Below are 12,172 nucleotides of genomic sequence, written 5' to 3' on the forward strand. Positions count from 1 at the left end.
ATTAAGGATTTATACTTGCAAAGGTAAATACTTTAACTTATTTCCCCTATATGGGCTTGGGTTACGGTATATTAATACCGCTTGATTGAGCATTATATAAATCCATCGCTTAGGTGGTTAATTGATTAAATATGATCGGCTCATTTAAACAGTTTTGTTGCTTATAAGCCTTTGGGGGGTTTAATGACCGTTGTCCCGGATATCCTTGGCATCATTTTACGAAATGGCCACGACCATCGACATCCCGGTGTAGGCGTACACCCGGTATAAAGTGTCGACATTAAAATTAAAAGACGTAGCCGTTGGTTTTTGTACTACGGTTTTACGCAAACGTGGTGTGTCTATAAATCTTTAACCCGGCACGACCCGGGCTACTGAACGCATAAAAGAACATGTAAAACGTTCACAAGATCATTATGAATTTTCCCAAGTTATAAAAGAGTTTGTGCCTTGTGCATTCAAATCAATTTTAATAAACATTTTCAAATGTGTCAGTTGAATGTATTTACCAGTGTAAACTGACGTATTTTCCCCAAAAAGATTAAGTGCAGGTACCTAAACGTAAATTGGCTGGTATTAGCTCCCTAGCGTCGGGATAAGCCTCGCAAGCTTGATTGCAGTATCTGATGGAACAATACTTTATATTTATTTACGATCCACTGTGGATATATCCAACCCCTGTAATACATTTTGATATTACAATCAGAGGTTGAAATTTAAATATTTATCTTATGCTTCCGCTGTGCATTATATAATTGTGTGGTTTGACTATATTGTTGCCAACATCGTCACGGTAATCCCCCACCGGGCCCACCGGTGAGACACGTGGAAATCGGGGTGTGACATCAATCCTCCTCCTTTTTAACTTTTTACCTTTGTAAATATCAAGAGGACTTTTGGGGTGAAGGGTTGGGTTTAAAGGTGGGTGGTTGGTTAGTGGTTAGTAAAAAGGGCGAAAATCGTAACAAGCGTCGGTTTTTCGTGAAGTACCTTGTTTTTAGTGATTTTTTATTTTGAAGTATTTCTCCAAACAAGCTTTTATAGCTTTTGTTTGTTTTTGACTTCATCATCATCATTTTTTTTTTCGATCGTCACATAAAAAGGTGAGTTTACGAAAAAGCGAGCTTGTTACTAAAATAAATAGAAAAAAAATAAAAAGGTTTTTGGTGGATAAAAAGGGTTTTGGGGTAATGAAATGAAAGGTTTAGGCTCAAACGGGCTATCTAGGGGGATTTTGGGTAGGTAAAAAAATGAAAAATAATGGTTTTGAAAGAAAAATGGTTAGTCCTAATGCCTCCATCATTTACTTACTTGGGTTTAAGTTGGTAAGGACCGGGAATGTATCGTCGTGGCAAGTTCTAGATTTGTAAGGACCGAGCGGCTATTCACACAAGAAACGAAAAATGAGCATTTAATCTAAATATGTGTATTTTTGTGCTCAATAAAGGCTCAAAACTCACTTTTGTGGGAATGGGTTTTTAATGTGACCAAGCATATATAATCGAATTTTTAACTAGACTTGTTATACCGTTTCATAATTTTCTTATGTTGGTTCTTTTTTTATCACGACGCTATCGGTTGTAAACTTGTAAAAATATAACCTTTTTAGAACTTGTTATTCCCAACTTAAACTAAGACAAGTAAAAAAAAATGAAAAAGTTTTTTGAAAAAATTTGGGGTGTTTAGCGGTTCCAATAGAGTTTTGTGTAAGGCTTGTGTTTAGGATTTTGCAAAATTTCAAGGTTTTAGCATCCCCCCACACTTAAATTACACATTGTCCTCAATGTGTCCAAAAATAAAGTTTTTGGTTGATTAGAATGTATAAAAGTGGGTTAAAAAGCAAAGATTTATGTTACTGGCATCCTGGACACGGCCCCGTGTTGACCGGGCACGGCCCCGTGGTCAAGTGCCAGTAACAAAAATTACAGAATTGAAATAGAAGCCTGGACACGGGGGCGTGTCCGCTGAACACGGCCCGTGTCCAGTTACCTGAACTGGGTGATTTTCTGCAGGGGCTCAGCACGGGGCCGTGTTGGTTGGGCACGGCCCGTGTTGAGCCTTCTGTGATGGAGATTTTTGTCGGGTTGCTCTGTTCTTCGTGCATGGTTCCATTTTTCTCGTTCCCTTTTTCATCCATTACCACCATGAGTGTGTTTTATTCTGCAAAAACTAAAAGATTAAACTAAACTAAGGATAGATCCGCGGAATGCCTCCGTGGTGCGCCACGTTTATAAGGGTCCTTGGCTAGACCCGATTCCAGGTTATATATCTTCTGAGTGGAGTGCCTTGCTTCCCAAGTTACACCGTCGGAGAGCGGCATCCAAGCTTGAATCAATAACCTTCATGTAATTGACTGGGTCGTCGTCCTCTATTCTCTTCCCAACTCCGAACTTCACCTCATCGTCCCCATACCTCAAAGTCAGTGTCCCGTCATTCATGTCTACCACTGCTTGTGCTGTGGCAAGGAAGGGTCTCCCTAGTATAAGGGGGACCTCGGTGTCTTCCTCCATGTCGAGTATGACAAAGTCAACTGGATAAACGAATCTGCTTACCCTTACCAAGACATTCTCGATGACACCTTGTGGGAACTTGACTGATCGATCAGCGAGTTGTATGCTTATTTTTGTAGGGCTCGTGGTTCCCAAGCCAAGCCTTTTGAACATCGATGAGGGCATGAGGTTAATGCTAGCCCCTAAGTCGGCCAAGGCATTGCGAACGGGTGATTCCCCTATTGAGCATGGAATCGTGAAACTTCCGGGATCGATTTTCTTTTGGGGTAGTTTATTGAGTACGAGGGCAGAGCATTCTTCGCCTAAATTAACTAATTGCAAAGTTTCAATTTTCTTTTTATGTGTAAGGAAGTCCCTCATAAATTTAGAGTATTTGGGCATTTGGGTTAGGACTTCGATAAAAGGAATATTGACATGCAATTGTTTTAACAGACTTTCGAATTTTGCGAACTGCTCATTGGTCTTTTGACGAATTAACCTACCGGGGTACGGAACTCGAGGAGCCTTGGTAGGCTCTGGTGATGGGGGAGAGTTCTTTTCCTGCAGATGTGTTGGCATTGTTTCTTCCGCGGGTGGAGGTACTTCTGCAGGCCCTACGGTGCGGTTTCGTAGTGTGATGAGGTGAACTTGCGCCTTTGGGTTTGTTTCGGTATTGCTAGGTAATGCGCCTTGCGGTCTCTCGGAAAAATTTTGTGCTAGTTGATTTATTTGTTTTTCTATGTTTTGAATGCTAGCTTGTTGATTCCTAAAATTAGATTCTAATTGTAGAAATCTTTCCGAGTTTTTCTTATCAGTGTCAGAGACGAGGCGAGATATAGTATCTTCGAGCCTTTCTCGTCCACCTTGTTGTTGAGTGAAATTTTGTGACTCATTTCTTGATTGCTGAAAGTTTGTTCGTTGGGTTTGTTGGTTACTACTATTGCCGGTTTCCCTCCAACCAAGGTTTGGGTGGTTTCGCCATCCTTGGTTGTAAGTTCCCGTTGGAGGACCCGACGGCCTAGGTCTATTATCAATGTAGTTTACCATTTCTTGTTGATCGTCCGTTTCTTTCATGCAACTCCAATTTTCATGTGACCCACCACACCCTTCACAAGCCATAACCGAGACTGTTTTTGTCATTTCTAATTTTTTTATTTTTGAAGAAAGGGCCTCGATTTGGGCTTGTAAAGAAGTGCTTTCGTCGACCTTATGGGCGCCCAGGGCGATAGACTTATTTCCCCGGGGAGTGTGCCATTGAAAATTGGTTTGAGCAATTTCCTCAATCTGATTATATATTTCGTGTGGGCGTCGATTACCTAAAAGTCCCCCGAAGCTAGAATCAAGTGTCTGCCTAGTGTGTGGCAACAATCCATTGTAGAAAGTGGATACTTGTTGCCATATTGCGAGGCCGTGATGGGGACACTTGCGTAATAGCTCCTTGAACCTTTCCCAAGTTTCATATAAGGATTCCCCGTCCTCTTGTGAGTATGTATTAATTTCAGCCATTAATTTAGCAGTTTTAGCAGGAGGGAAATACTTATATAGAAATTTTTGGGCTAGTTCATCCCAGGTGTTTACCGATCCAGCTGGGAGGGTGTTGAGCCAAGCTTTCGCTCGGTCTTTTAGTGAGAATGGAAACATACGGAGGCGGATGGCGTCATTTGATGCTCCATTGATCCGAAAGGTATCACATATTTCTAAGAAATTAATTATATGTAGATGAGGATCCTCGTCCGCAAGCCCGTGGAAGGTTGCGGAGTTTTGGAGCATTTGTATCAAATGCGGTCGAAGTTCGAAGTTATTGGCTTCGACATTCGGAGCATTGATAGCGGCGCCTAGATTACCTACGGTGGGCCGTAGATAATCCATAAGGGTACGTTGGTCCGCCATTGGGGGTGGATCACCCGAAACCTTCTCTTGGTTTTTGGCTTTTAACCTTTTTCTGAGAAAGCGTTCGGGTTCTTCTAGCGGTTCCTTTATGTCTTTATTGGAACTGGAGCTCATACACTACGTGAGGATGGCGTCGGGTTCCAAGTCCTGCAATAAAAACAGAAAAGAATGTTGGTCAGAAGGTTCACCACGGCCCCGTGTTGAGCGAACACGGCCCCGTGGTCGGAATTACAGTGATTGTTTTTCAGATCCCAGTTACTGGAAGTTGGACACGGCCCCGTGTTGCACCGGCACGGCCCCGTGGTCAGCCTTCTGTAACTTGAAAAACAAAAACTGCCAGTAACGTTGCTGAGCACGGCCCGTGTCCGACCCGGCACGGCCCCGTGCTGAGCTCTGCAGAAGCTGAAAATCTAAAAAAAAAAATCCTAAAAAATTAAAGAAAAATAAAAATATGATTAGGCCGTTGATTCCTAACTTTCTTAAAATCCTTGTGTCCCCGGCAGCGGCGCCAAAAACTTGATGTGCGTGTAGTGTAATATAATTTTGATGTATATTTAAGCCCTTTTTTTACACTTTTAGCCAAGTTTTAAATTTATAAAACACGATATTCACTAACACTAAACACACATATGGGCAAGTGCACCCATCGTGGACGTAGTATAGTGTTGGTAAGATACCGAGGTCGTCCAAGGACACAAGAGCTTTTAATACCGGTTTATCCTCAACGTCTAATCAAATCAAAAAGTGAGAAAAAAAATGTTTTAAACTAAGAAAAATAAAAACTAACTAAATGCTGAAAATAAAAATAAAATAAAAACAGATAGACAAGATGAATCACTTGGATCCGACACGTGTATTAGTATAACCTTTGATTATTTTCGCACTTTTGCACTTGTTTAAGAGATTATCTTAGTTATTGTAGTAGGCCCCTCTTTTGAAGGCGACGTTACCCTCAACCCAGTAGTTTGAGTCAGCAAGGATACAATCCTAAAGGGTCGGATTACTGAAAGATAATGAATTAAGTTATTAATGCAAATTGTGGTAGGCCCCGCTTTTGGCGGTGACGTTACCCTCGGCTAAGTAGTCTGAGTCAGCAGGGATACAGTCCTAAATAGCCGGGTTATAGTATTAATAGTAGTTAACTTATGAGGGGGTCAAAGAGTTTGGATCCCCGCCATCCAATACCTATGGGCATTGAAGGAGATCCTACTAAATTTGACCCAGGTCCCAAGCAGGACCTCTAAACGCTGAACAAGGGCAAGACCCTTACCAAACCGTTCCCTTAACCCCCGACCAGGTAGCCAACATACCTCCATATAGACCGTGGAGATATGAATGGTGAAAATCTTTTATTTTATATAGACAGTAAAATAATGCCAAGACACCACGGACAAACGATAAGGAAAGATCACCTTCAACATAAGTAACTAGTTATTAAAGTCATTAATACAAAACCAAATAAAAAGTGCAAAAGATTAAAAATAAAAAGTATTATACTAAACACTTGTCTTCACCAAGTGATGTAAGAGACTTAGGCAAACATGGCCTTGATTGTCAAGAACTCTTACGATCAATCTTGGATCCCGAGACGACTCACACACTCTACGATGGACAATGGATGATGGTGGTGGATGATGGTGTTATGGTGGTGGTGGGTGGTGGATGAAGTGTGAGAGAGGTGGTGTGCCAAGGGATGAGAGAGAATGAAGCCAAGCTCCTCTATTTATAGGCTGAACAGAAGGCTGGACACGGCCCCGTGTCCGCTGGACACGGCCCCGTGCCCGTCTGACATTCTCTCACTTCATTAATTGTAATTGCGAATTACAATTAATGCGCCTGCTGTACTTTCACCACGCCCCCATGCTCGCTGGACACGGCCCCGTGGTGGGCAATGGAAGCTTCTACTGGTTTGTCTTTTCTGCTGCTTCCTGGGCACGCCCCCGTGTTCGCTGGACACGGGGCGTGTTCAGACTCTGTTTCTTCTCCTTTGCCTTGGGAGGTGCCGTTGAGGGTCCGGGCAGTCCACTTTTGTTCCTTTTCTTGTATTTATGGTAGAATTAGTTGTCTTTTTGCTTCTTTTGTGATTTTGAGCTCATTTCATCCTAAAAATACAAAAGGAAGACAAAAACACTCTTTTTCCAACATTAGTACTTAAAAAGGGTTAGTTTTATGCCTTAATTGATGTGATTTATATGTTGCATTTTACACACATCAATGGATCATAAGTGCTGCTCAACTACAACAACTGATGAATCAAACACTGATGATACTCAAAAGACTGCTGAAGATAAACTCTGTTGCTCTATCTACTGCTGTGTTCTAAGTACTGTTGATGACTCAAGCACTGCCCACTCAAAGACTGATCACCTTTGAAGAAAGCACTGAAGTTCAACATCAGTGCTCAGGCTACAACAGTGGAACGTGAAGTAGTAGTTATCTCTAGTTTGTATTATGCTGATTATCAGATGTTGTATATCAGTAGTTTGTATAGAACAGTGTTTATAGTTTGTTAGGTCGTTAGATGTCACTATCATGGTGACGTCAGCTGAGGTACATCAGTAGTTTGGTTTGCCTATAAATGGAGCGGTCTGTACTGTTACACTTGATTCGTTTTGAGTGAGTTCTCCTCCTCAATTCAATCCTTTCATCTTGTGCAAACCAACTCTGGAGTATCAGGCTGAGGGGGAGTTTAGTCTGTAAGCTTGCTGTAATCATTTGCTTTGTATTGTAATCATTTGACGTAATGTGAAGCAATTGTTTATCAAACTATATTCTCCTTTGATTGTGTTTACAAAGTTTGCTACTCATTTCCGCTGCACTTACATCATCACATATGTTTTGAATGTTCATTTTATGCAAACAAACACAATCATGACGGCCTCAGATCCTAACAGAGTCTAATTTTGAAGAAATTAATCTCTTGTCACCTTCTTTTGAAAACTATTGTTTAGTGTCAACTCATGCTAAGTTTTTAAAGGAACTAAACACTAACGCGAAAATTGAAGAAATGGTAAGTGTTAAGTTAACTAATGATCAAACTTCACTAATAAAAGAAGACCCTTTTGAAATTAACATTACACCGGTTCCATGTTTTTTTCAAAATTCATTTATTAGTAACATCACCATTGATAAGGATCTTTGTGTTAACATAATACCTAATTACCTTTTCGAAAAATTAAGTATTAGTGATTTTGCCCCACTTCAAATACCCGTTTTTCTATCCAATCAGAGAGTAATTAAGTCAATCGGTGTAGTGAAGGACGTCTTAGTTCAAACAAATCAATTGGTTATTCCAACTGATTTCGTCATCCTCGATGACGCTCCTCTAGTGTTGGGAAGACCTTTTGTAAAAACTCATGAAGCTTTGAAAAATCGGAAGTCCAATAATCTACCTCTTCAACTAGGGGCATTCAAAAGGAGCATAGATATTGAGCGTTCAATGAAATATCCTTTTGGGAATAATGACCCTCTAATTGAAGATGAAGATGAGCCACCCGATACAAGTGAAAAAGTTGACCACTTTGTTGAAGAAGAGGTCGCCATAGAACAAACCTTTAAAGTTCTTAATCTAGATGAGTCCCAAAATAAGGAGTCTCCTAAAGACCCACCTTTTGAGCTCAAGGAACTCCCAAAAGGTTTGGAATATGCTTTTCTAGACAAAGATGGTGGTTCTCCTGTAATTATTTCATCTAAACTAAATAATATAGAAAAAGAAAAATTAATTAAACTTTTGAAAAAACATAAAAATGTGATCGCTTGGAAGCTTGTAGATATAAAAGGAATAAGCCCTTCCATGTGCACGCACAAAATTCTGATGAACGATGATTACAAATCCGTGATACAACCTCAAAGGAGAGTAAATCAAAATGTTCAAGAAGTGGTTAAAAACAAGGTCATCAAACTGCTTGACGCCGGACTTATTTATCCTATCTCCGATAGTCCATGGGTGAGTCCAGTCCAAGTAGTCCCAAAGAAGGGAGGTATGACGGTAATAACTAATGAAAATAATGAATTAATACCAACGAGAACCGTCATAGGATGGAGAGTATGTATAGATTACAGACGATTAAATGAAGCAACGAGGAAGGATCACTTTCCTTTGCCCTTCATTGATCAAATGTTAGAACGACTATCCGGTCATAAATTTTACTGTTTCTTGGATGGTTTTTCAGGTTACTTTCAAATTCCAATAGCACCTGAAGACCAAGAAAAGACAACTTTTACATGCCCCTATGGAACTTTTGCTTATCGTTGCATGCCATTCGGTCTATGTAATGCCCCCGCAACTTTCCAACGTTGCATGGGGGCCATTTTCCATGACATGATAGAAAAGACAATGGAAGTCTTCATGGACGACTTTTCTATCTTTGGAGATTCATACGACCAATGCCTCGATAACCTCGAACGAATGCTATCCCGATGTGAGGAAACTAACCTCGCCCTTAACTAGGAAAAATGCCATTTCATGGTAACAGAGCGAATAGTACTCGGTCACAAGATCTTGAGCGAAGGAATGGAAGTTGATCGAGCAAAGATTGACACAATTTCTCGATTACCTCCACCATCCTCCGTTGGAGCAATCAGAAGTTTCTTAGGGTATGCCGGATTTTACAGACGATTTATCAAAGACTTTTCAAATATTTCAAGACCTCTAACAAAATTACTTGAAAAAGATGCGCATTTCATCTTTAACAAGGATTGCAATCAAGCATTTCTAACCCTCAAAGAAATGCTGGTCAATGCACCTATCATGATAGCGCCCGATTGGAAACTACCTTTCGAGATCATGTGTGATTCAAGTGACTTTGCTGTTGGAGCAGTCTTGAGACAGAGAAAAGAAAAGCATTTCCACCCAATTTATTATGCTAGTAAAACACTTAATGATGCACAAGAGAATTACACAACTACTGAAAAAGAATTACTAGCCGTGGTATTTGCTTTTGATAAATTCCGTTCTTACCTTGTTCTTTCTAAAACTGTAGTCTATACAGATCATGCAGCTATCCGATACCTCTTCAAGAAACAAGATGCCAAACCCCGTTTGATTAGATGGATTCTACTCCTCCAAGAATTTGATATTGAAATCAAAGACAAAAGAGGAGCAGAAAACACAGCAGCAGATCATCTTTCGCGCCTAGAAGACCCAGCTTTAGAGGCAACCAGGGACGAACAAATCAACGAAAAATTCCCAATAGAGTCCCTGGAGATGGTGGAATACAGAAAAGAACCATGGTATGCCGACTATGCTAATTACTTAGCTAGCGGTATAGTCACCAAGGGATGGCCACATCACCAAAGAAAGAAGTTCTTTGCTGATGTAAAGCATTACTTTTGGGAAGACCCTTATCTTTTCAAAATGTGTGCTGACCAACTCATCCGAAGGTGCGTACATGGGAACGAAGCAAGAAGAATACTCCGCCATTGTCATGAAGGTCCATACGGAGGACATCATGGTGCTGCCAGTACAGCACGAAAGGTATTTGATTCAGGATTTTATTGGCCGACCATTTACAAAGATGCGAAAAATCTTGTCAAGACGTGTGATGCTTGCCAAAGAACAGGTAATATTTCTTCCAAAAATGAAATGCCACAAAATGGCATTCTCGTTTGTGAAATTTTTGATGTGTTGGGACTCGATTTCATGGAACCTTTCCCACCGTCAAAAGGAAACAAATATATACTTGTGGCAGTTGATTAGTTGTCTAAATGGGCCGAGGCCGAAGCCCTTCCAACAAATGATGGAAGAGTTGTGGTAAAATTTCTGAAAAAATTATTCTCTCGTTTTGGAACACCTAAAGCATTAATAAGTGATAGGGGTACCCATTTTTGTAACCATCAACTCGAAAAAATCTTAACAAGATATGGGGTCTATCATTGGGTCTCAACAGCGTATCACCCTCAAACAAACGGATAAGCCGAAGTGACTAATAGAGGTTTAAAACGAATACTTGAAAAAACCGTAGGATTAAATAAAAAGGAATGGGCCGATAAATTAGATGATGCTTTATGGGCATTTCGTACTTCTTATAAAACCACTATAGGCACAAGCCCATATAAGCTCGTCTATGGAAAAAGTTGTCATTTGCCGGTAGAAATAGCTCACAAAGTCTACTGGGCAATAAAAAAGGTAAACTTAGATCTAGATATTGCAGGTAAAAATCGATTTTGTCAAATAAATGAATTAGACGAACTAAGGAATTATGCATACTCTAACTCGGAAATTTATTAGGAAAGAATGAAAAACTTACACGACAAATACATTAAACCTAATGAATTTCGAGTAGGAGATCAGGTTCTGTTGTTTAATTCACGACTTTGATTATTTCCGGGTAAACTAAAATCTAGGTGGTCAGGACCTTTTTCCATCACCCATATTTTTCCTCACAGTGCAGTAGAAATTAAATCTCGAAATGGAATACCATTCAAAGTCAATGGCCAATGGCTAAAACTCTATCAAGGATCCATTGAGGATGAAGAGGAAAAAATCTTGCTCCAAACGATTGACGACTAAAGGCATCAACATCATACCTGGTAAGTTACGAACAAGCAGGTAAGCATCGAAAACGGTAAGTCTTCGAACCAAGTTTCTGGGAAAACAGGGCACTCACACGTGCACTTAAAAAAATATATATTTTTAAAACTTTGCTCGGCACGGGGCCGTGTCCGCGCAACTATCGGGATAAAACCCCCCCTATTTCACAAACAGTTTCATTCCACACGCCCCGTTTCCCCGAAAAACGCTCTGGTCCAGGCGATTTTCCGCAGATTTTCGACGTCTCCTCTCACTCTAACAACATCAAGATGTCGAAGAAGTTTACGAGATTCAACGCTAATGAGCTCGATGCTAGGGCCAGATATGATACGCTTCAAACAAGACCCGAGGAATACCCAAGGCAAGCATGCACGGACCTGTTACTCATGGTGAACCAACTTGACCGCTTTAACAACCTCGTTACCGGCCCGCTCAGGGTTGCTTTGACCACTCGACTCCGGTCGGTACACGAGTGCACTTTGGAGTTCTACAGTACCTTCACCTTCACTTCAAGGTGTGACCCGTTCGACAATGAGGGGGTTGCATTCCGATGTGGGGGGACAAGGTATTCGATCTCTATGGCGCAATTCGGGGCAATAGTTGGGCTGTATTCAGAGGAAGATGCGGGAAATGAGGAAAATACCGGGGAATGCGTGAGATTGATGAGAATGAACGCCAGGCTGCATGGGCTCAGATTGGTGATGGGTTTTACAATCCGAGCAGTACTAAGAGCACTAAGCTCAGGGATCCGCTCTATCACTATATTCACAGGCTCCTTACTTACTCTTTTAGTCAGAGACATGACAACAGCGGCGTTGTTGGGTTGAAAGATTTGGTAGTCCTACACTACATTCACACCCGAAGAGCCCTCGATGTTCCATTCCTCCTACTCCGGAACATGCATCTGAACCGGCTTCCTCATGAACCAACCCCTATCTTCTATGGGGGATGGGTGTACCGCCTCTTCAAGCACTTCACGAACATCCCTAGGTCCTTCCAGAGAAGCCCATGGTCGGGACGGGTCGATGTGCACATTTGTCGTGCTATAAACCTAATCTATGAGGCAGAAGATGGGTCGGAAAACCTTATGTGCACCAGGAACACCTACAACCTTGCCAACAACACATACCACCGGGTCGGGGCCATTGAAAGAAACATCACCGATATCCAAGATGACATCGGAAGCATCCGGGAGTATATGGCGGGTCATGGGGGAGGAGGTGATGACAGTGATGAAGACATGGACTAGGAGGGTGAAGAA

At 41.2% G+C, this 12,172-nt stretch overlaps 1 non-coding gene across 1 annotated transcript; it reads left to right on the plus strand.

Annotated features, from left to right (window-relative positions):
* Window positions 1-3,894: 3,894 nt before the first annotated feature.
* Window positions 3,895-4,001, plus strand: LOC118487833. Its single transcript, XR_004882776.1, has one exon. It is a non-coding gene; the product is annotated as a small nucleolar RNA R71 (small nucleolar RNA).
* The last annotated feature ends 8,171 nt before the right edge of the window (window positions 4,002-12,172 follow it).

The sequence above is a fragment of the Helianthus annuus genome, chromosome 15 (genome assembly GCF_002127325.2).
Source record: "Helianthus annuus cultivar XRQ/B chromosome 15, HanXRQr2.0-SUNRISE, whole genome shotgun sequence".
Classification (NCBI taxonomy): Eukaryota; Viridiplantae; Streptophyta; class Magnoliopsida; order Asterales; family Asteraceae; genus Helianthus; species Helianthus annuus.